Genomic DNA, 25,685 nt, shown 5'->3' on the forward strand with positions numbered 1-25,685 from the left:
CTACTACCGGTATATGGTGAGTTTCAACCCCCATTTGGTGCTCCCAAGGGCCACAAACCTGGCAACCACGCAGTTTGACACCGCAGTGAGGGAATTGTTTTGACAGTGATTGTATTATTTATATCAGCCGCGAGCCGCCAATGAAAGAGTCTAGAGCCGCCATCGTCTCGCGAGCCGCGCAATGAGGAACTAGGTAGTAGAGCAAGATCAAAGTCCTTTTCCTTCTGTGAATCAGACATTTCCTAGCCTCTAGACAGGGCATCGGCAATTTTATTTTTCTTGCCAGAGATGTGTTTGACGTGGAGATTATACGGTTGCAGCACTAAACTCCACCGAAACACTCTCGTGTTAGCTGTGCGGAATCTCGCAAGAAATGCTAGAGGATTATGGACAGAGTAAACAAGAACAGTATCACTGCTAGCAACGTAGACTTCAAAGTGTTCGACAGCCAAGACCAACGCCAAGGCCTCCTTCTCGATAGTCGAATATGCTTATGTTTCTTTAGCTTCTTTGAAAAATACGCTACTGGTTTTTCCGCTCCGTCTTCCTCCTGCAGCAACACTGCACCAACTCCTACCTCCGAAGCATCAACAGCTAGCTTAGACGGCTGGGTGAAATCCAGAGCCTTAAGCTCCGGAGAACTAGCCAGGATCCCCTTCACCTGCTCCACTGCTTCCTGCCACTCCAGCCCCCAAGTCCACCTCACCTTCTCGCTCAACAGGTTGGTCAGAGGCGCTGTTATATGGGCGTACTTATTCACAAACCTGTTGTAAAATCCACACATTCCCAGGAAACGCCGCAGCTGTGACCTGGTCTGCGGGACAGGATATTCTAGAATAGCCTTCACTTTTGCCTCCTGGGGCAGCACCGAACCGCACCCAACCTGATACCCTAGCTACCTAGGGTATCAGGTTGGGTGCGGTTCGGTACCCTACCTCTGCCGAACTCACATTTCTTCAGGTTGATCACGAGACCAGCATCTGCCAAGCGCTCAAAGAGCTCATTCACTTGCTGCACATGTTCCTCCCACTAGAAAACGATATAAACCATCATGCGTAGCAAAGGTGGACATTTCGTTAGATCGTTTGGTCAGTGGCACCTGAAAATAGCCTTTGAGAAGGTCAATTTTAGTTACAAACTTCGCCTGCCCGACCTGGTCAATGCAATCGTCTAGCAACGGGATAGGGTAAGCGTCAGCTTTCGTCACCTGATTAGGTTATCGAGGCAAAAACGATCCGCTTTCCCTTCCTGTGCCACGAGCACCACCGGTGAACTCCAGGCTCCGTCAGCCGGCTCTATCACGCCGATGTCCAGCATATACTCTACCTCCTCCTGTATCACTTTCTTTTTCCACGGGGGTAATGATATGGATGCTGTTTGATGGGGCACGACTCACCCACATCCACATCATGCACCGCCAGAGGTGTTCTCACCGGGACGTCCCTACACAGAGAAAGGTGCGAGTCTAACAACTGCAAAACATCATCTCGCTGTTCTCCCGTGAGGTGACCCAAACCGCCTTCCAGCTCCACTCGAGCTTGAGAATTATAAAGACGTGCACTAGCGACTTCCGGTGGAGGCCCAGACAGCTCCAGACCCTGTCTACCTCTATCCCTGCACAACCCACAAATGCCTCACGCTCCTCGTAGGCTTTTAAGAGGTTAATGTGGCACAGTGTCGTTTTCCTCCATCTGTCAGGAGTACTCAGAAGGTAACACACCTCCCCAACCTTCCTCACTATCTGATACGGACCCATGAACCCAGGCCCCAGGGGGTCCCTCGACTCTGGGACAGCTAGCAGCACCCTATCCCCTGGATCGAAAGATCGCCTTACCGCCTTCTTATCATACCGAGCTTTCATTTTAGCTTTAGCTCCAGCCATGTTACGTCCTGCTACTTCACACGCTAACTTCAGTCTCGTACGGAAAGTGGACACATAATTGCTCAGTCTCACCAGGCTCTTTCCGTTCGACCACCAGCTCCTTGAACATACTCAGTGGGCCCCTCACTTGATGACCAAAAATCAACTCAAAAGGGCTAAACCCCAAAGCCTCAGATGGAGCCTCACAAACCGCAAACAAAAGGAAGGGGATGGCCTCATCCCAGTCCTTGGGCTGTGCCGCCACAAACGTTTGAATCATGCCCTTTAAGGTACTGTGAAACCTCTCTATGGCTCCCTGTGACTGAGGATGGTAAGCTGAGGAATATTTGGTGGTAATATCCCACCCAGCCATTGCCTGTCTGAACAAACCTGATGTAAAGTTTGTCCCCCGATCCGATTGAATCGTACGTGGAACGCCAGCCCATGCAAAGAACTTCTGCAGATGCGCCACAATGACCTTTGCCCGTATACTCAAAGGAATTGCCTCTGGGTACCGGGTGGCTGCATCTAAAATCGTGAGCAGATATTCATTCCCCCGCTTGGACTTCGGCAGCGGTCCCACACAATCAATTATCAAGTGGGCAAACAGCTCTGTCTCCACCGCTAAAGGTTGCAACGGCGCAACAGGTGGGAGCCTCCCAGGCTATTTGGGAGCAGCTGCCAGTGTGCGGACTCTATTTTTATTACTTAGCCTCCCAGGCTTCCCCACCACCTGACAGGTCGGACATGCTCGACAATACTGCCCTGCAAAGCTAAAAGGGGGTAACTCAATTTTGGTAAAAAATGTCAGTAACTTCCAAAAGCCCTAGAAAAGCCAAGCAAGACTGAGATAACCATCAGTTACGGTTGTTTGGTTTGGTTTGACTGCACTCTGAATGCTCTGCCCTGCAACGGAAAAAGGGGGTAACTCACCAGAATGCTCAGGTTGAGTTGAGGTATGAGTTACATTACTGGGCAGGCCTAATGTCATGATTGTGACATCGGACCAATACCACCCCCACCCACACAGACACCCACACCACCCACATTAACTCCCAAGGTTGCCAGCTCATATGACATTAACCCCCGAGGCACCAGCTCATACCACATTTACCCCTGAGGCTCCAGCTCGTACAACATTAACCCCAGAGACGCCAACTCATATGACATTAACCCCCGAGGCGCCAGCTCATACCACATTAACCCTGATGCGCCAGGTCATACAAATGTAACCCCCGTGGTGCCAGCTCGTACAACATTAACTCCTGAGGCGCCAGCTCATATGACATTAACCCCCGGGGCGCCAGCTCATACCACATTAACCCCGAGGCACTGCGCATATGAAATTAACCCCAGAGGTGCCAGCTTATACGACATTAACCCCCGAGGCGCCAGCTCACACCACATTAACCCCGAGGCACTGCGCATATGAAATTAACCCCGGAGGCGCCAGCTCATACCACATTAACCTCAGAGGCACCGCTCATATGAAATTAACCCCAGAGGTGACAGCTCATACAACATTAACCCCCGAGGCATCGCTCATATGAAATTAACCCCAGAGGTGCCAGCTCATATGGCATTAACCCCTGAGGTGCCAGCTCATACAACATTAACCCCTGAGGTACCAGCTCATACAACATTAACCTCTGAGGCGCCAGCTCATACCACATTACCCCCAGAGGCACCGCTCATATGAAATTAACCCCGGAGGTGCCAGCTCATACAACATTAACCCCCGAGGCGCCGCTCATATAAAATTAAGCCCAGAGGTGCCAGCTCATACGGCATTATCCCCCGAGGTGCCAGCTCATACAACATTAACCCTCGAGGTACCAGCTCATACAACATTAACCCCCGAGGCGCCGCGCATATGAAATTAACCCCAGAGGTGCCAGCTCATATGACATTAACCCCAGAGGCACCAGCTCATATGACATTAACCACTGAGGTACCAGCTCATACAACATTAACCCCCGAGGCGCCAGCTCATATGACATTAACCCCTGAGGTACCAGCTCATACAACATTAACCCCCCAGGTGCCGCTCATATTAAATTAACCCCAGATGTGCCAGCTCATACAACATTAACGCCCGAGGTGCCAACACACAGACACACAACGGGCCAACAAGAGTCCCACCAAACTAGGCTTGAAGGATGTGTAGCGGCCTGATAATCTAGTTATATTATATTTATACGTATATTATATTAAGCGTTATTGTGCCATGAACATGACACTTCATGTCTATGTTATCATTATTATCATATATACTGGTTTTATATAGTGATAAGCAACCAAGTGAAGGATCAAATTGAAGTTGCTGTCTTTTTGCTTTTATCCTTCTGTCTCACCACTATGTGATAGGTGTCGGGTCTCAGAGGGCACACTGCATGCTTTTTGGTTCTGACCCTCACTATCCGGATTCTGGGCCAAAATATTTAACTGGTACTGCAAGTCCTACAAAATAACCCTATAGCCGGAGGCAGAACTCGCCATCTTCGGCTGCTCGGAGTCCTCTCTGAACTTCCCTAGAACTGTGCGATCTCTGACACTGGGGACAACTGTTGCAAAAATACTTATTCTGACCTATTCTTCCTCTTCACCTTCTTTTCAGGTGTGGCTGATGACATGATTTCTGTAATACAGATGGAGAGACTCGGGTCCCTGAGAACCAACTCATTCAAAAGGTCCTCAACTGTCTGGGACCCGTTTTTGGCCTACTTTGACGAGGTTAAGAATGATAAGTGACTGAGGTTAGGGGTGGTGTCTCCTGGACCCCTTGCGTGGGATCTCATGCGCATTGTCTCTTGCAAGCACATAAGCAATAAGTGGCTGATAGCACCAAGTTGTAATGATGAATGTCCATGATGTATTTTCTTTCTTTCTTTCTTTTCCGGTGTCTGAGCCTGTTTGTCTTGTTTGCATATTCTATAAAATAATTGAAAATAAAATATATTAAAATAAAGACTGCCCAAATCTCGTTTTTGCTGGCATTTGGGGGGCGCAGATGAGTTGGCACGCCTCCAATTTGCGCCTGCGGCAGGTGCTGTGAGCAGTTCCATACCCGCGCCAAGAATTGCATCCCCACCATATTTCGGGGGTGTTTTAACTTAAAAAACAGGGAGGTCACGTCTACCCAGACAATTATATAATTTTTAAACAGTTACTTTTTCTGTATAAATCATTACAATATGCTCCCGTGAGGTGGGGATGCGTTTAGCGGCGGCCGGGCGGGGGGGTAAAACTCAGCATAACACCTGGACACTTGCGTGTTGCGGACTGCTATCATCCCTGCAGAGACAATAGCATAAAGCAGGCATTAAGGCACACAAACAGGTGCACAAGCGCAAAAAGGGGATAGCGCCTGTACCAAGATAGGGCCCAAAATCTATTTGTGGTGGTCAAAATCTATTTGTGGTGTACCGCCACAGAGTAAGGATTTGTTTCTGATGCTTCAATTCACTGTCCATACTGTAAATATACCATAAAGCACAATTCTATCAGAATAAGAAACACACAATTTGGGTCTAGACTAGAGTTTAACAAGGCTGTAATTATCCTAGAGCTATGAGGCCATATTTCATCATGAAATACAAGAGTTAAATACATGAATACAATTGGGCTCTTTGGATTCACAAGAGTCTCAGCTTTGTAGCCATACCCAATTTCTACAATTCCAAGACTGTTTTGGTACCACAGTGGGCATTATAGGCGCGTGTGGCTAACGTTGCTCGTGCACGGTAGCTGGCCTCGCGGGGTTCGCTTTTAGCTTCTTTCAGATTAGCTAGAAGGCTTCCTCTTGCACCATTAGCCAGCCGCCTAGGCTTGGTCGCGCTTCCCCCAATTAATTTAGGGGACTTTTTGGAGGTTGCTTTTAGCTTCCTTTTAGGTCTGCTTAAAGCTCTCTATCGTTAGCCGTTTCTTCCCCTCCTGCTAAGCTATGGATAGGGTTGAACAGGCTAGAGGGTGTGCCGTGGGCAAGGCATTGGCGTCAGGCGACCAACATGCTAGATGTGGCGTTTTTAGACGCTCGTTTCTGCAGCCGCTGCGCTATTTTCCGCACGACGGTGCTCCATCACAGGGCTGGATGAGTTGCCTCCTAGCAGGACGCCTCTGAGGAGTGCATCCGTGGAGTCTGACCAAGGCCCCGTAGGCTGCCTCCCACCCCACCCCCAAGGGGGTAGAGGACCAAGCCCCTCAGGGCGAGTTACCTCCACTGCAGTGGGGAGACGAGCCCCCGAATTAGAGCAGGATGCTTTTCAGTATGAGCCCCTAGAGATTTCCATCCGAGGGGACGTAGCCGAGAGGGAGGAGGTGTGGGAAGGTAGCACCATCGCCGAGACGGTGGATGACGTCCGCCCTGCCGCAAACAAGCCTTATCAGAAGCAGTTTAGGGGAGTGATGGCCAGGGCCGCAGTGAAGCTGGGCATCTTATGGGCTGGGCATCTTATGGACTGATCGTCCCCCACCCTCGGCCTCAGTGCTGCAGGGGCACTTCTTTCAGAACTACCAAGCCCCCCTTCCAACGTGTGACATGCCCCTCTGTGAGGATGTGCATGTTGAGGTGCAGTCGGTGTGGGATAGGCCCCAGGAGGCCAAGCCGTTGTACGCACCCGTGGCATCCTGGTCAGCCCTACACGGTGAGGCCCGGCTGGGCTACACGAACATGCCTCCTCTAGAGGAGGTGGTGGTAGCCCACCTGTCTCCCACCAGCAGGCCCACCCTCCCCTCCAAGGCATGCCAGATGACGGCTGACGGGGGTTGAGCTCGCCGTGGTCTGTAGCCTACGCCAGACTCCGGTTTGTAGCCTCAAGGACAAGCCCACCATCGTGGGTGCCCAGTGCCCGACTTCGGTTGGGAGCTCTCCTAGGGTCCCAGTCTGATTGCTGGGGAACCCCCGGCAGGTGCAGGACGCCTGGCAAGGGGGTCAGCTCGCTTTGTAGCTTCCAGGACAAGCCAATCGTCGACGGAGCCCAAGGCCCGTCTTCGGTCGGGAGCTCTCCTAGGGACCTCGCCCTGCTATTGGGACGCCCTCAACGGGCGCGAACCGCCGGGCGGGGACACCAGCCCTCCGTCGTTGGGACCCAGTGCCCGGCTTCAGACAGGAGCTTTCAAGGGACCCATTCTTGGCCTGCGGAACGCCTCCAGCTCACGGGAACCGCCTGGCGAGCCAGCCCACCAGTGTCCACGCCCGCGGGCCGACACCGGTTAGGAGCTGTCAGGAGATTAGTCCGTGGCCTTCAGGGTGCCCCACTTCAGTGCAGGACACCGAGCAGAGGAACGAGCTGGCCATCGTCAGTGCCCAATGCCCGACTTCGGCCCAAAGCTCCAAAGAGGCCTTTGTCCCCACAGTCCCCCGGCCGGCGAAAGCCACACGGCGGGAGGACCAGCCCGCCTTAGTCCGCCCCCATGGCGCAACTTTGGCCCGGAGCTGCACAGGGGATTTTGCCCCGGCGTGCCTCATCTCTGCGGGGCGGGCCATGCGGCAGGTGGCTATGGAACACACCAGGGCGGTGATGGATCACCTGGAGGCCCTGGGGTTGTTAGTGAACTGGCAGAAGAGCTGCCTCGCCAGAGCTATAAGCTTGGGTCGCACGGTGTCGGTCATCAGTGCACAGTCATGTTGGGGCTTATGGCCTCAGCGGTAGTGCTCCCGCTGGGATGGCTTCACATGCGCCCATTCCAAATATGGTTTCTCAGTCATCGCCTGGATCCGGCCAGGGAGCGTCATCGCAGGGTGCCTCTGATGTGTCCGGCCCGACAAGCTCTGACCAAGTGGGCAGACTCCCGTTGGCTCTCGCGGGGGACTCGGATGGGCCCGGTCCCGCTCAGGCGTGTCATCCGCACCGACGCCTCTCACTGGGGGTGGGCCGTGGTTTGCGGAGGCTCTGCGGCAAACGGCCGCTGGGAAGCTCAGGAGCTTCGCCACATAAACGTGATAGAGCTGGAGGCAATTCGCCTATAGCGCTGCGCCGCTTCCAATGTCAGATGCATGGGCGCCATGTTCTGATCTGTTCGGACAACACAGCTGCGATCGCCTACCTGAACAGACAGGGCGGTGTGCAATCCAAAGCACTGAATGAGTTAGCGGCGGAGATTCACCTGTGGGGCATATCCCCGCCTGCTCTCGCTCTCAGCGATTCATGTGCCAGGTAGGTTGAATTTCGGTGCCGACTTGTTGTCACGGGGAAACCCACGGCAGACGGAGTGGTGCCTCCACCCACAGGTGGTGGAACAGATTTGGGCCAGATTCGGACGCGCCCGCGTCGATCTCTTCGCATCGCGGCGTGCCAGAGAATCCTCCCTTGGGCCACGATGCGCTGGCGCATGCCTGGCCCCAGGAGGGTCTCTATGCGTTCCCCCCAATTCCCCTGATTCGACAGGTGTTGGACAGGGTGAGGGAACAGCGCCTGCAGCTCATTCTGGTGGCCCTCTATTAACCCAAGCAGATTTGGGTTGCGGACCTAATCTCCTTGGTGCAAGGACTGCCCTGGCCGCTGCCGTTACTGCCGGATCTCGTATCCCAGGCAGAGGGGGAGGTACTCCACCCCTCCCCTCGCGGGTGGAAGCTGGCGACCTGGTACCTGAACGGGACCGCCTGCTAGCCCAGGGCTTGACCGAAAATGTGGTCTGCACTATACAGAGTGCTAGGGCCATTTCTACCCTCTCTCAGTACACGTACAAGTGGCGGGCCTTTTCACGCTGGTGCGCGGATCAAGGAGTGGATCCAGTGAATTGCGGTGTACAACCCATTCTCTGTTTCCTTCAGAGCCTTTATGATGCGGGCCAGTCCCGCAGTCCCTCAAGGTGTACGTGGCCGCGATTTCCGCTTGCCACATGGGAATTGAAGGCAGGCCCGTGGGTAGCCTCCTTTTAATCTTGCGTTTCATGAAGGGGGCGCACAGGTTGTGCCCGCCCTCACGGTGCATCTTTCCCAAATGGGATCTGGTAACGGTGTTGGAAGTTCTGGCAATGGGTGGAAGGGTCACCCGTTTGAGCCCTTGGACTCCATAGATCTGAAATTCCTGTCTCTGAAGACCGCGCTGCTGCTAGCCCTGTTGTCAGGAAAAAAAGTCAGTGACCTGATTGCCCTCTCGGTGCAACAGTCATGCATGGTTTTCACTGATGACAGGTGCAGGGTTACGTTGTGGCCTAACCCTGTTCATCAGCCTAAGAATATCAATGCCAGCTTTAGGTATATGGTCATAGACTTGTCAGCTTTCTGTCCCCTGCCGTTTACCTCAGATGAGGAGCGATGTTTGCATGCGCTGTGTCCTGTCAGGGCGGTATCGGCCTTGGGCGGCTGTGGCTGTCAACTGCTAAGCGGTAGTGCCGTTGTCACTCCTATGCCATGCGGTAGGCATGGGCCGAATGCCATGCGTCCGTGTTAGCCTCTGTCTCTCGGGGTCGCGCTTGCGAAGTGCTCCCTGCAGCAAGGGCGGTTGTAAGTTTGGACTAGAGTGAGAGCTCGAGTTCAAAACGAAGAAAAACGTTAGGGTTGGACAATCCTGGCGTGTTCCGCCTCCAAATCGAGTGTGATTCAGCGTGTTGTGGCGCTCTCAGAGCCTGCTGACGCGAGGTTAGTGGCTGAGTGGAGCTAGGTGGGCCGCAGGCAGCCAGCTTCCTTCGTGTTGCCGAGCGGAGAGTGCAGAGTTGTGTCTAACGGCCACGGGTCCACTAGTACAGTGGTTCTCAAGAGGGGGTCCGGAGACCACCAGAGGTCCTTCCAGGGGGTCCCCAGCCAAAAGGGGGGCAATTTATTTTAGCTATAATTCCATTCATAAGTAACACAATGACTATTTTGGTCATGGGTTTTATACACTTTCTGTAATAAAACATCTAAAAGCATCAATCTTATTCTCATATGGGGGACCGTGGGACAAAATCCTATAAAATGGGGGTCCGTGGTTTAATTTTTGTCAGTTTAGGGGTCCTTCATGTGAAAAAATTTGAGAACCACTGCACTAGTGTATATAATTGGTGATGTCACCAGTGATGTCACTGGAGCACTCAATGAGTGATGTCATCAGTGATGTCACCAGATTACATCACATATGAGGTACTTAGGGGACTCATTAGGTAATTAGGGCAATTAATTAGCCCTAATTAACAAATTAAAAAAATCTGACTCTGTCAGGTCACCCGCAGGGGTGCTCTGATTCAGCCCGATTGCACGTAAAATGGCATAGCTGTGGCAGAACAAAATTATGCTCACTCACACACAGAAATTAATATTTCCCTGATCATATAAAAATTTTCAATTAATGTGTTACAAGTCGGTCCAGTCAAATCTTCTATTGGTCATATTTGTGACACTTCCTGTCGGTAGGGACCGCAACTCGAGTGTTTCAGTTTTCCACTAGGGGGATCTAAAGTATATTTATTGAAAAAAAATGTTTTTTCATTTTTTACAGTAGTACACCATAGCTTATTTGAACTATCCATTCCATATAAAATGAAGACGTTTTGGGGTCATTAAGTACATTCATCTTGTTCAATAAAACTCAAGTTGTCTTAGTGTTGGAAGCCAGGAGAACAAAGGCTCACTCTTGTATTTGCATACAGAGTTTCGATTGGCTATTCGGCTTTTGTTTACATCCGAGTAGCCATGAGTTTCCCCCTCCCCAGCTAGCTCACTGATTAACCCAGGACAACACATTGAGGTGAAAGGCATCTGTGCGGATTAACTTTTTTAAACTATATTTGCTAGTACTGCCGGGCCACTTTCCTGACATGGAGGACGCACAGAATTCACAAGGAATGCCTCATTGCCACCTGACAATAACGTTAGTGTTTCCCGTGAGATGAACTTGGGTGAGTTTCATAATCTACAACGTGTGTGTGTGTGTCTGTCCGTCCGTCCGTCCGTCCGTCCGTCCGTCCGTCCGTCCGTCTGTCTGTCTGACTGTCTGTTTGTCTGTCTGTATTTATTGCCAAACAAAGTTTGTGGATGGCTCTCTGGCTAATGTTAGCAAATGACTTAAAATAAGAAGTGACATTTAATCCATTGAAAGCGCACAGAGCCAAAATGGTGGTATAGTAGTGCTATTGTCTAAACAGTGGTTCTCAAATGGGGGTCCGTGGCACTTTGCAAGGGGGTCCGCAAAAAGTTTTCAGGAAAATAAAAATAAAAACTTTTATTGTTGTTGCAAAAGCTTCATAGTTCAATGAAAATATGTTAAGCTTTAAATCTAAAATGGTTCAAGGATTACATTCTAATCTAATAAACCTATACATTTAAAAGTCAAGCATGTTACCATGGAAACAATTAAGTTTAGCCCAAAATTACAAATCAGAATGAGGGGGTACCCGGCATATTTTCTATCTTGTGAGGGGTCCTTGGCTGAAAAACATTTGAGAACCTCTGCTCTAAAGCATACAGTTGTCGACTCTTGTCTTCAATACTCTTTGACAGCTAGCTTGATCAGCTAGATTGTCATGTCAGAAAATAGACATGGCAGTAAGGATGCAAGTATTGCATCCATTTAACCCAGTACGCCTGGCATCTGCTTACCTACAACTCAAATCAAGGACCCCTAAACTGACAAAAATTAGACCATAGACCCCCATTTCACAAGATATTTTAGATGTTTTATTACAGAAATGCATGAAACCCATGACCATCTATCGTTTTATCAAATTATATATATATATATATATATATATATATATATATATATATATATATATATATATATATATATCAAACCACTGCGGAGCATCTTAAACTAGCTAGCCCTAATGTTGCAGCTCTGCTTGCCATTTGTTTCACGGACCTTATGTCTCATGGCCGATTGCCAGATTCCCTGTTGTCTGTTATTCTTGTGCCTGTTATTAAGGACAAAGCAGGTAAGGTTGGGAGCCTTGTGTGCTTACTAGCCAGTGTGCTTACCAAAGTACTGGAAAGAATTTTACCTGATCGGTTGAGCCTTTTTATTTCTACTACAGACAATCAGTTTGGCTTCAAGGCTAAGCTTAGTACTGATCTGTGTAGATATACGCCCTGAAAGAAATTGTTGAACTGTATAGAAGGCAGAATTCTTCTGTGTTAATTGGTTTTATTGATGCCTCCAAGGCTTTTGATCGCATCAATCATCAGAAACTGTTCTTAAAACTGAGTGAAAGGGGTGTGCCTGGCAGTATAATACGTATATTGTCTTACTGGTATGCCAATCAGAGCATGTAGGTGAAGTGGGGGAATAGAGTCTCCACCCCCTTTGGTGTTGGTAATGGGATCCGGCAGGGGGGGTTACTCTCCCCTGCTCTCTTTAATTTGTACATGGATGACTTATCTGTCCAGCTAAGACTGTGTAGGACTGGGTGACACCCTGGTAAACCATCTTATGTATGCGGACGATCTGGCAATCTTTTCCCCCAGCAGTGCTGGGTTCCAACAGTTATTAAATATATGTTCTGCTTATGGTGTCAAATTTGACGTTAAATACAATGCTAAAAAGAGTGTTGTCATGATCTGTAGAACAAAGGGAGACAGGGATCTCACTTTTCCTGCCTTTTATTTGTCAGTTAATGTTCTGTCTGTTTGTGATAAAACAAAATATCTGGGTCACTTCATCACTGACCAAATGTCTGATGATGAGGACATGTATAGACAGCGGCGTGTGCTATATGGGCAGGCTAACATGCTGGTCAGGAAATTCCCTTCATGTTCTGATGATGTAAATATGAACCTTTTCAGAGCCTACTGTACCCCTATTTATACTGCCCCCCTGTGGGTGAACTTCAAAAAAGCGAGCCAACATAAGCTTCAGGTTGCATATAACGATTGTATGCGGATTCTGATGAAAAAACCTAGGTGGAGTAGTGCAAGTGACCTGTTTTGTAAAGCAGGAGTCTACACTTTTCAGGCCCTCCTTAGAAATTTAATATACAAATTTATCGGCAGACTAAATGTGTCCCAGAATGCCATGATAGTACTGCTAACCAACCCTGTTTTTAGTGCTGTGAGATACAACTCACGAATGTGGTCCTATTGGTATAGGTGCATTCTATAGATCTTAATTATTTCTTGTGTGTTTTATTTTTCTTAAGCGTTGTTCATGTATGTGTTTTTCTATGGACCTTGTGTCTGATAATAAAAGTTGATATATATATATATATATATATATATATATATATATATATATATATATATATATATATATATAAGGCTTGCCTCCCCACTCTCTCCCCACTCATCACCAACATAATCAACTCCTCCCTGTCCACTGGTCTTGTCCCCACCTCCCTCAAGCTTGCTGCTGTTACCCCCATATTAAAGAAACCCGGTCTCGACCCTGACATCCCCAACAACTTCCGGCCCATATCCAACCTCCCCTTCCTGTCTAAAGTCCTTGAACGAGCCGTCGCCACCCAACTCAAATCCCACCTTGAAAACAATAACCTCTATGAACCCTTTCAATCCGGCTTCCGCACCAAACACAGCACAGAAACAGCACTACTAAAAATCACCAATGACATCCTCCTCTCTGCTGACTCCGGCTCCCTCACCATCCTCATCCTCCTCGACCTCACCGCTGCTTTTGACACCATCAACCATTCCATCCTCATCTCACGCCTTCGCTCCCTTGGTATCTCCGGGACCGTCCTCTCCTGGCTCACCTCCTACCTCTCTGACAGACATCACTACATCTCCATAAACCACTGCAAATCCTCCACCACCCCAGTCACTCATGGTGTCCCCCAAGGTTCAGTACTCGGCCCCCTCCTCTTCATCCTGTACTGTACATACTTCCCCTTGGTCAAATTCTCCGTCACCATGGACTCCGTTTCCACTGTTATGCAGATGACACCCAACTCTACCTCTCCTCCAAGACCATCACCTCATCCACCCACTCTACCCTCACCACCTGCCTTACAGACATAAAAACCTGGATGCAACAAAACTTTCTCCAACTCAACTGCAACAAATCCGAAATTCTACTCATTGGCCCAAACTCCCTCACCCGATCCGCTCAGACTTTCTCTCTCAATATTGATGGCTCCATCGTCACCCCCTCCACCCACGTCCGCAACCTTGGAATCATCCTTGACCCCACCCTCTCATTCCTTCCCCATGTCAACCACATCACCAAAACTGCATTCTTTCACCTTAGGAACATTGCCCGCCTCTGTCCCTCCCTGTCCCCTTCCGCTGCCGAAACCCTCATCCATGCCCTCATCACTTCCAGACTCGACTACTGTAACAGCATCCTCTACGGCTCACCAAACAAAATTCTCAATAAACTGCAATATGTCCAGAACTCCGCTGCCCGCCTGCTCACCTCCACCCGTCGCCGAGATCACATCACCCCTGTCCTCCACAAACTCCACTGGCTCCCAGTCAAACACCGGATAGACTTCAAAATACTACTCATCACCTACAAAGCTCTCAACAACCTGGCCCCTCCCTACCTCTCCGACCTCCTCCTCCGCCACACCCCTACCCGTCGCCTCAGGTCTGCTGACACTAACGGCTTGATAACCCCGAGGACCAAGCTCCGGACCTGGGGCGACAGGGCCTTTTCAGTTGCTGCACCCTCCCTCTGGAATGCCCTCCCCATCCACATCCGTCAGGCAACCACTCTACCATCCTTCAAACAGGCCCTCAAGACCCACCTCTTCAAACTCGCCTTCACCTGCTAAATCATCCTCCCCTCCATCATCACAACTCATCCATCTCTAAATCACATACTCTGTTTTATTGCTATTTCTATCGCTATGTTCTTTTATGTTTTGTACCTATTAAATGATTTTATTGTGTGTAAAGCGACTTTGAGTATTCAGAAAAGCGCTATATAAGTCTAATGTATTATTATTATTATTATATATATATATATATATATATATATATATATATATATATATATATATATATATATATATATATATATTGCTGGGGACCCCTGCAGTGTTTTTTTGTCACTGGGTTGTGGAGTGCACACAACCCATCTGACAGAGACTGACAGCTGAAATGGTTTGCGAGTGGTTAATGTAAATGAGGAGCTATTGTCCACTCCCCCCTTACCTGGATGACTAGGTGTGAAAAACTTCTCTTTGAGGGTCAATTTGTGAACATTCAAATAAGCATACCGGTATCTCAATTTTTTTCAGATTACAATGTGTGACACATCATTTGAAAGCTTACAGTCTGCAGTTTCAGAATCTGTAATTTTTTTTTAAATGACCTTGGCCTACTTGTGGGTCGAAATGCCAGGAGCTGTCACATTTTACCGTGTCTAGGGGCTGACTGTGACAGTGACAGTGACTCGCAACATAATGAACAGGAAGGATGAATAAGGCTGATTTGTCAAAGAGGGTGTGGGTACTCACTCATTATATTTCTGTTGTAGCCTGGAAGCATCTGGGTGGTCACGAGCCCGGGCCAGCTCCACTCGATTGTATGCGGGAGGCATCCAAGATAATCCTCTCGCGCTCAAGGTGGTCCCAAAGGTGGGACGAAAACAAAAAAACATGGAATGGTGCACAACGAAAATATAACCTAACATAGGCTGACAACAAACTGTCCTCCGGGCTGTGAGTCTTCTGTGACCGACTGAGGCCCAGCGTGCAAGCGCGGCGGCTATTTTAACCACAGTTACGGCAGCCCCGAAAGATGAAAGGGCACCCACCACCTGTCGTTACAACTGAACACCACACACATCAAAGACAAATCAGCCATAACCAATAGAAGTGAATATTATCATATATGCAGGGAAAAGGGGCCGACTATAACATGCCCCCCTTAGAAAAAGAGAAAAGTAAAAAAATACTTTGCTTCACAAGATTAACACTTAATTACATTTATAAATTTGTTAGCGAGTTTACTCCATTTTTCTCTGTCCAGTTTTTCTCAACTCGCAACATTTACCAAAAATTACACACAACCGTTTTACATATTTACATTTATGTTACATCGTGAACATTTTAAGTCGAAAATTTTGATAATCCTTTATGAGGAATTTCCTAGGTTTCAAATAACCCACAAATTATCCTAATCAGGGAGAACCGCTTAATTTAATTCAAACTTAAATTTTTGTTTAGACAAATTCCAATTCACTTATTTACTCTATAAATATTTCGGAATTTTATCTCATCCTGCAGACCAAGAGTGGGCAATGATATATAATTCTTGCATACATTCGGCTTGGCCTCATTTGCTATCAGGCAATCACTTTCATCCATTCTCTCCAGGACATCTCTAGTGCTAGATCAGGATCAATCATGTGAACCCCTTCCTGCACCACTGTCAGATAACCTGGCTACTCATCAAGCTCAGTGTCTGTGAGCTCAAGCAGTCATCACGCCTGACATTCACAATGTCAGTTCTCCCATCTGGAGGTTTTAAAGAGTGATCCAGCCTCACTTCCATGAAACCTGGATCCCCTGGATCGAACATGAACAAGGCGCTCTCTAACAGACGCAACCCTTCTCATATCGTCCTCTGTCACACCTAGATTTAACTCTGCATGGTCTGTGTGGTGATTATGAGATCTTTCACTTGACCCCACTTTCTCCTCACTCCTCTGTGAGAGCCTCACATTGACTTCAACTCTGGCGAAACCAGAACAGATGAGAGCTTCTCATCACTAACGTTCAGGGTCGAACACAATCACAGTCTGACTCCAAGACTCGCATGCTCTGCATCACTGTTATCACTTCCTGCAAGTCTACTAGTGAGTGATTCCGTACCACAATCAACCTCAGCCACTGTACACAGCTCCACAGCTGCACCAGCCTTCTTGGATTCATCACTCACTCGAGTTGCTGAAGGCCACTCCTTCTCTGCAATGCCCCTCGCCTATTGACTCTTTCAGTGGAGTTTCTCTAGCAGCAACATGAGACTCTTAACTTTTCAGTAGCCATCGTGTCTCCCAACTGCTCCTCCTCTGAAATGCCCTCCTTAGGCTCTGACCACTGTTTCTCTAAACCACCGACAGTCAAATCACCGGTGAAATTACTGTCCAGTGCTACCTCTTGACTGTTACCTGCCAAGTCATGACTCTCCTGGTCTTGATTCGACAGCTCACCCACTGCTAACTCTTGTGCAGGTTCCTGTAATTCTGCGGTCACTACCACTACTCCCACCGCTATGTCTGGTACATCAACTGTTATGGCCTCAGCCTTGTCTTCAGTGGCTCTCTGTGACATTGTTTCCACCTGAAACTCTTCCCTACTTTGCTCCAGTGCAGCTACTCCTGTTAGCATCACTGCCTCACTCTGGAGCTGCTCCAGCCACTCCCATTGAGCTTCAGCTAGCAAGCGCTCTGTGCTAGCCTGCTTAGCCTTCCTGTCAGCTGCCTTGTTCGCTTTGCGTTTCTCTTTACGCTCCTCTGTTGCTCTGCACGCTCTACAGGATCATAGAACATGAACTGTTTCTTTAGCTGTTCCCACCTCTCCAGGTAATGCAACTCTTTTTCCTCTGGTGTTTCCTCTACCACATCCGTACTGGTAACTACACACACAGGGGCGGGCTCTACGCTCTCTTCCTCAGGCTGCAGCTGCACATTTGATTACTGTGGCACCGAATCAACCGGCCCAGGGAAGACTCCCGCTGCATCGTTACCCAGCACCAGACCAACCGTTCTAAAGGGGAGGGACTCGACCACTGCCACCATCACATACCCAGTCACTAAACCTCAACATAAAGAAATGCGTTGGAGCGGCACCTGGAGGTATCCGCCACCCACGCCTTGCACTCCTATGTACTTCCCTGTGAATGTAGACTCCGGGAGCTCCATTACTCCCTCACGAAGCAAGGTTAGCTCAGCTCCAGTGTCTCTAAGCAGTATGAATGGTGACCACCTGCCATCTACCGAAACAGTCCGAAACAGTCCCTTCAGAGGTAAACCCCTTATACCCATGGAGATCCCTGTTACCAACAGCCTCCTGTTCTGCAATTACCAACATAATCCGCTTATACTATGGGCATTGGTCTTTCTTGTGACCTATTTTGTCACACCAGTGGCACCTAACCTCCAGCCTACCTGTAACCTGCTGATCCAAAATTGGACCCACACTTGGAGATGAACCACTTGGTTTGGATTGCCGTGAGTTAAATGGAAGAAAAGGAGGGCCAAAATGTGCCAAAATGTGATATTGTAAGTCGCTTTGCACAAAAGCATCTGCTAAAATGACATAATGTAATGTAATGTTAACCCACCGATCAAACAGAATTGATTGTTTACGCCACAGGTCCAAATTAGATCAATCCTTTGATCATCTCAGTTCAGGAAACTGGCTGACGATATGCCTCTGGTACACTACCGTAGGCCTCGTGCACATCTTTTCTCAATTGTGTATAATCCAGGCCCGTACGTGAGTCAAGAGCAGTTACTGCTCTCTGTGCTTTACCCTCAAGAACACTTTGAACTAACAGCGGCCCAAATGTTACAAGTCGGTCCAAATCTTCTATCGCTTATATTTTAGCATGTCTAGGGGCTGACTGGTATCAGTGAATCGCAACATAATGAACAGGAACAATGAGTAAGGCTGATTTGTCAAAGAGGGTGCGGGTACTCACTCATTAGCTTTCTGTTGTAGCCTGGAAGCAGCTGGGTGGTCACGAGCCCGGGCCAGCTCCACTCGATTGTATGCGGGAGGCATCCAAGATAATCCTCTCGCGGTGGTCCCAAAAGTGCAACGAAAACAAAAAAAACATAGAATGGTGCACAACGAAAATATAACCTAACATAGGCTGACAACAAACTGTCCTCCGGGCTGTGAGTCTTCTGTATGGGCCGACTGAGGCCCAGCGTGCAAGTGCGGCGGCCATTTTAACGACAGTAGCCCCAAAAGACGAAAGGCACCACCAGTCGTTAGAACTGAACACCACACACATCAAAGACAAATCAGCCATAACAATAGAAGTGAATATGATCATATTTATGCTGGGAAAAGGGGACGACTGTAACAAATGTATAAAAGATATTTGGCTAAAAATGTATTTAGTGTATTTGACTAAATTTGAGTAGAAAATACCTATTGGGTCGAATAGTCAAATAAACTAACCTGGGAGCTTACTTCTTTTCAGTGTGTGTGTGTTATTTATTTTCTGCCCTAAGTTTATCTTGTATTTGTCCTGCACCTGACCTGCTGAGCTGATGTGCTGATGCGTCCTACTTCCTCCTTCTTTAAAAATGAATTTAACCATGACAGTTGGCCTACTCACCTCTCTTGAGATCGGTCATAAGAGACTTTTCATGTTTCTCAATGATATCACTGATGAGATCTTTGTCTTCAGTGGACGGCAGAAACTGATAAAGTTCCCTCATCTGCTCCTGAGTGGTAGGTTTAGATATGATGATGTCGTAACGTTCTTCGGTGATAATTTCAGCATTGCGGAGGTCGTCCATGATCTCTTTAACCTTCCTCACTTTCATGATCAGCTCTAACCAGTATTCATCCAAAATGTGCTTCCCTGAGGAGAAAGGGAGTGGAAAAATTACTGAGTTAATATCAGGCTGTAATCCGCTTGCACATTTCTAGCTATTTGGAAGACCTTACTATGATCTGTGTCAGACAGATGAGTTTCCTGTATGGCTATCATTGGACATTGGAAATGGTTTAACTCTTAGAATTTTGGACCTCTAAATTGCGCTTTTCATTCCCTTTACATTATAAGTTACAAGTTTAATAATCATAACATAAGGTAGGGGAAAAATTATACCACGCTCTACATTTTGACCCATATAATTCTCATAATCATTATCATCATCATTCAAAACATCTACAGCCAGATAAACTTACTTCCCTGTCATTTACAAGCACTTTAAATGTTTTCTAACTGATTCCAAGCAGAGGGAGCTGCATACCTGAACGCCCTTTTACCAAATTCAGTCTTAATTTTGGGGACAGATAATAGGAAGATGTCCTGGAGCAAAGACTGTAGCTTCTGATACTTATTATTTGTATGGTATAGCTCCATAGGTAAAGTGGAAGCAGAACGAGAATACCCTTATAAATAAAGAGATGCCACTGGTTAAGTCGACGGGTGGAAAAGGCAGAGCAACCGACCCAAGCATAGAAAGAGCAATGGTGAGTGAGGGTTTTAAGATTAGTGATGAATCTCAGTTCTCCATGGTAGATGCCGTTATCCAGTTTGTGTAGGCATTGCGAAGATGCATGTATAAAATACCGCCATAGTCTAGCACAGACATAAAAGTGGCAGCAACTAGTCTCCTTTTGGCTACAAAAGAAAAACTTCGTATTTCTAAAATAAATTTTAACTTGTATTTGCTCACCAATTATTGAATGTGAGGCTTGACAGTGAGACTATCATCAATTAAAATCCCTAAGTACTTGTATTTAGATACAGTTTCAATCTCAGAGCCCTGAAGAGCAGTGACAGATGGCAGGTTAATTGGCTTGGATTTTGCATTAGAAAACATGATCCCCCCTGGGAATTTTAAACTAGTTTTAAATCACACAGGGTGTGCTGTACAGTAGTAAATGCATGTGTAGTTGACAGAGATCCTGGTTTGGTGTAGCAATATAGTATTAATTAATACACAGGACAAGATGTTACTATCCCTTGTGCCAAAATCCGAGGAAAAACACATTTAGAAGCCCAATCCAGAATAAAACAAGCTAACAAGCTAACAAACTAATAAACAAGACACAAATCACCAGTTACCTACCCTAGCCAACAGCAGTATGAAGCATGTCATTGGGGTTTTCAAGTGGGCACCTTCCTTCACCGACGTTTCGTTAAGTTAGGCCCACGACACCTCAAGAAGGCTTAACGGTGTAATCCAGCATCCTGGAAACACCCCCCTCCATGCTACCACCGCACAACTGCATATTACCTCACTATCTAAGCCTAGCTATCCAGGTCGATTCGGTATGACATTCCTGACTACACCACCACTGTCAATGATTCAGCCCTGTTGATGCGGACCGTTAATCATGACCAACAACAAACAATCCCTAACTACACCACCACTGTCAATGATTCAGCCCTGTTGATGCAGACCGTTAATCATGACCAACAAACAATCCCTAACTACACCACCACCGTCAATGATTCAGCCCTGTTGATGCGGACCGTTAATCATGACCAACAACAAACAATCCCTAACTACACCACTACTGTCAATGATTCAGCCCTGTTGATGCGGACCATTAATCATGACCAACAACAAACAATCAATCTGACCTTAGCGAGCTCCCCAGCTAGCATGTTTCCTCCTTATCCACAGCCATTCACTTGCTCGTTCTGCTGCCTGAGACATGTTGCTAACCGCAAGTTTCAGGCTCCGTCCCCGAATGCCCAACTCAGTTAGTAAGGCAATAACAGACTTTGCCACAAAACCACGGCAGCCCACCTCTACAGGCCGCACTCGAGCCCTCCAACCTCGCTGCTCTGCCTCTGCTGCCATTTCAGCATACCTAGCTTTCTTGCGCTCATAAGCCTCCTCAACTCGATCTTCCCACGGGACTGTGAGTTCGATAAAATAAACTCTCTTCTCTACCTCAGACCACAGTAACAAGTCCGGACGTAGCCGGGTGCTAACTATATATGCTGGGATGACTATCTGTTCATTCAAGTCAACCCTCATTTCCCAGGCTCCACCTACACTTAGCTGCCCTAACTTGTGCCTGACCTTAATTGGTCTAATCTTTTCTCCCTCACGTACAAATTTGATCTGTCTAGTCTCTTTGCTAGCAACTAGAGAATTTACTTCTAGCCGCTTTTCCTCAACTGCAGCTGCCAAACATTTCAACACCTGGTTGTGACGCCATGTGTATCGCCCCTGGGAGAGACTGACCTTACACCCTGACAGTATATGCCTCAATGTACATACACTAGAACACAACGGGCAGGCACCATCCTCGCCCAACCACTGATTTAAGTTCTGGGGAGATGGCAGCACATCATAAGTAGCCCCTAGAATAAATCTAATTCTGCTGGCCTCCATGCTCCACAACTCTCTCCACTTCAACTTTCTCTTCTCTACACTCTCCCAGTTCACCCACTGTCCTTGCTTTGCCTGCGACACTGCCTTAGTACATCTTACTGCCTCCTCTTGCCTATGTACTTCTTCAACTACCATCTTCCTCTTTTCTATTACTGATGCCTTGTTCCACACAGGTTTCCCTATGCACAACCCTAAGCCTCCACGCCCATGCTGCACCTGACCTATGATATCCCTGTGTCTAAGAGCTGACTGTGCTTGCTGTACTGCCTCCTTTGGGTTCCACTTCCTCCCTGTTTTAACTGTGGGCGCTACACTCCTAACCACTGGATCCTTTGACTGAGTCAGAGTCATTTCCAGTCTAACCTTAGCACACTTGAACTCCTCTGTCAGGCTAGATAATGGCAATTCCAATATGCGTTTCCCATATAAGGCTACACTGCTTAGGCAGCGTGGGACTCCGAGCCATTTTCTAATGAATGAGTTAATCATCCTTTCTAGCTTTTCTACCTTTGAAAGGGGAACCTCATACACTGTCAGTGGCCACATCAACCGAGGCAACAATCCAAACTGCAAACACCACAACTTTAACTTTCCTGGGAGCCCTGACTTGTCTATACTTGAAATACCTTGAATCATTTCCTGCCTCACCTCCTCAAACTGTCCCTTATCACTGAGACTTGCATCATACCATCTTCCCAAACTCTTGACTGGTTTCTCTAACACTGTAGGCACCACCTCATCATTTATAACAAACTTCTTACCTACTATCCTCCCTTTAATGATTGAAATACTCCTGGACTTACTTGGCTTCACTTTCATTCTAGCCCACTGCAGATTACTATTTAACTTATCCAACAATCTGCTAGTACATGGAGCGGTTGACGTCATAGTCGTCATGTCATCCATGAATGCCCTAATTGGAGGGAGCCGCAGCCCTACCTGCAGCCTTTCTCCACCCACTACCCATTTTGAAGCCCTAATAATGATCTCCATTGCCATGGTAAAAGCTAATGGGGAAATTGTACACCCTGCCATAATGCCTATCTCCAGCTGCTGCCAAGCTGTAGTGTACTCTGCTGTGGTAAAGCAGAGTTGAATATCTAAGAAGTAGGCTTTAACTAAGCTCTTTATACTACCTGGCACTCTAAAGAAATCAAAGGCCTCCCATAACAGACTATGCGGCACTGACCCGAAAGCATTAGCCAGGTCCAAGAATACTACATGCAGGTCTCTCTTCTCACGCCTAGCTGACTGGATTTGGTGCCAGATCATGCTGGTGTGCTCTAAGCACCCGGAGAAGCCGGGAATTCCAGCCTTTTGCACCGAAGTGTATTGTCAGCATAAAAGTGGAAATTTGCATTTAAAACATTGTTCTTCACACATGAGGACCACTTTTATGAGTTTTGTAGCGTAAATGCGAGCCCTAGAAGTAAAATGCTCGAGCTAAGCTAATCCAGAACTACACACTGTCGCATAGGCTTCACGTCACGTCAGCAGTCAACCTGGACTGTTGTTGGATGTGTGCACTGATTACCCCGGGCTGAACGGGGCTGAACCAGGTGAGGGAAAGAGAATTTCCGTGTTCGTCGTTTGAAGTGGTGACGTTATTGACGTATATATCTCCATCGACTCAGCAGTGTAGTCTCATTTAGCCATTTGCTAGCTAGCCGCCCGTTTAACAGCATGTAAAAGCTTCAAAACTCATAAAAGTGGTCTTCATGTGTGAAGATGATGTTACTAAACACTGGTTCGCGTTTGATTAAGCCAGCGTTGCCCAGAGAGATTATTAGAAGCATCACGCCAAAAACCAATTCAAAACTCCCATAGGCGAAAACTGTGAAGAACCAGGGCTGTTAGCATCGATGATTTCCGGACTCGTTACTGCGGCTCTCTATTTGGGTAAGGTGCCTGAATTGCTCAATGGTTTTTGTGAGACGTACATGTTCAAAATAATGCTAATCGCAAGCAAGAAGGCTATCACGAAAAGATGGATGAGCAAAAGCCCACCTACTCTGTCAGACTGGTTTAATGTGATGCATAGTATCTTTGTAACGGAAAAGCTAACATTTGCTCTGAGACTCAAGACGGACGCTTCTGAAAGGTTTTGGGAGGGATGGGGTGAATTTGTCAAACCATTCAGAACAGATTTAGAATAATAGGCTGTAGGGTTAATACTTGGTATTCACGGTAGATCCATTAACTTGATATTCCATATTACAGTCTTTCAGCAGAAACAGAGTTGAAACCAATCAGTCTTTCAGTCATTATTAGACACTTTCTTATGATACTGAGCTCGACTGCAGCCTCACCTGTCTCACATGTCTGCTGGTGGTGGAGGGCTCCCACTTCCTCGGTAGTCCATGTCAACTCTATTGTAGAAAATGTTTCAGTTCAGTTTCACTTCATAATTATAATGTTTTTACTTTTGCAGATAATAGATCCAGATACAGACCCCCCCCCCCCCGCTTTTATGACCATTGTATGGCAGCATTTTGCTTTATCAGACAAACCGCACCACTGCAGAGTTTAACTCATTCCCCACCAGAGGTTCAAAGGAAAATCGCCAGCCATCGCCAGGGTTTCTGATCATTTTCACAAATGTTCCAAGACCCACAGAATATTTTCTTCTATGACTATGTAAACACAGCATATCTCAAAAGATATCTCACATATCTCATCTACTTTCATAGAAAAAAGTTAGATTCTATCTTCATCCATTATTTAGTTATCGACACTTGAATGTAGGTAGTTTTCACTGAAAACGTCCATCTGTCCCCAAAAAGCGGAAAAATTCATTTTTGTAAATGAAGACATCTTCACGGGTCCTGAACCAAATAAATGTCTCTGATGGCGGATACTGGCCGGTGTTCCACTCAACTATGATCGCCATAATGATTTGGCTTCCCTTTCTGGCCAAACACGCCCGAGGTCACAGCTTTTACCATACCACCGGTTTGCGAGAGAGATTCACCCCGCTCTTGGGAGAGGGTTGTCCGTGTCTGGCGGTCAGGAGCAAATCTACCGGCTGAAATTTACATGGTGTAAGAGTTTAGGAACTGGATTACTAAACTACCGGAGGACAAGTCGACTTAAGAATGTTTTTTCCGGGCCTGGTGAAAAGAGAATCTTTCAGGTTTGAGTGACAGGCTGCCCCGCTGTCATATGGAATAATATATGGAGACAGACGGGGATGAAAGAGGGAGGAAGTACATCCTCTGCTGTGCCTTCTTGGTGAGAGCTCTGATGTTCAGCTCCCATTTTAGGTCTTGGCTGATGATGGATCCCAGGAAGAGGAAGCACTCCAGTGTTGACAGGCGAGCCACCCAGGATGATGGAGGAAGGTGCGGCTGGGTTCCTCCTGTAATCCACAATCATTTCCATTGTTTTTTGAGCATTTAACACCAGGTTGTTTTGACTGCACCAAGTCACCAGATGGTCAACTTCCTGTTTGTATTCCGACTCAGCTCCGTCTTAAATGGGCCCTATGAGGGTAGTATCACGCGCAAACTTCAGGAGCTTGACGGACTGGTGACTGGAGGTGCAGCTGTTGGTGTACAGGCCGAAGAAGTAGGGAGAGAGGACACCTCCCTGGGCGGCGCCGGTGTGGATACACCAAAAGTAATTTATGTGCTTACCCAGCCTCACATGCTGCTTCCTGTCAGTCAGGAAGTCTGTGGTCCATCTGCAAATGGAGTCAGGCACACCCAGCTGGGAGAGCTTGTCCTGTAAGAGGGCTGGGATGATCGTGTCAAAGGCAGAGCTAAGGTCCACAAACAGGATCCTGGCATAGGTTCCTGCATTGTCCAGGTGTGTGAGGATGTAGTGGAGGGCCATGTTTATGGCATCATCTACAGACCTGTTGGTTCTGTAGGCGAACTGTAGGGGGTCCAGGAGTGGGTCTGTGA

The sequence above is a fragment of the Poromitra crassiceps genome, assembly GCF_964638095.1.
Source record: "Poromitra crassiceps genome assembly, chromosome: 7".
In the NCBI taxonomy this organism is placed as follows: domain Eukaryota; kingdom Metazoa; phylum Chordata; class Actinopteri; order Beryciformes; family Melamphaidae; genus Poromitra; species Poromitra crassiceps.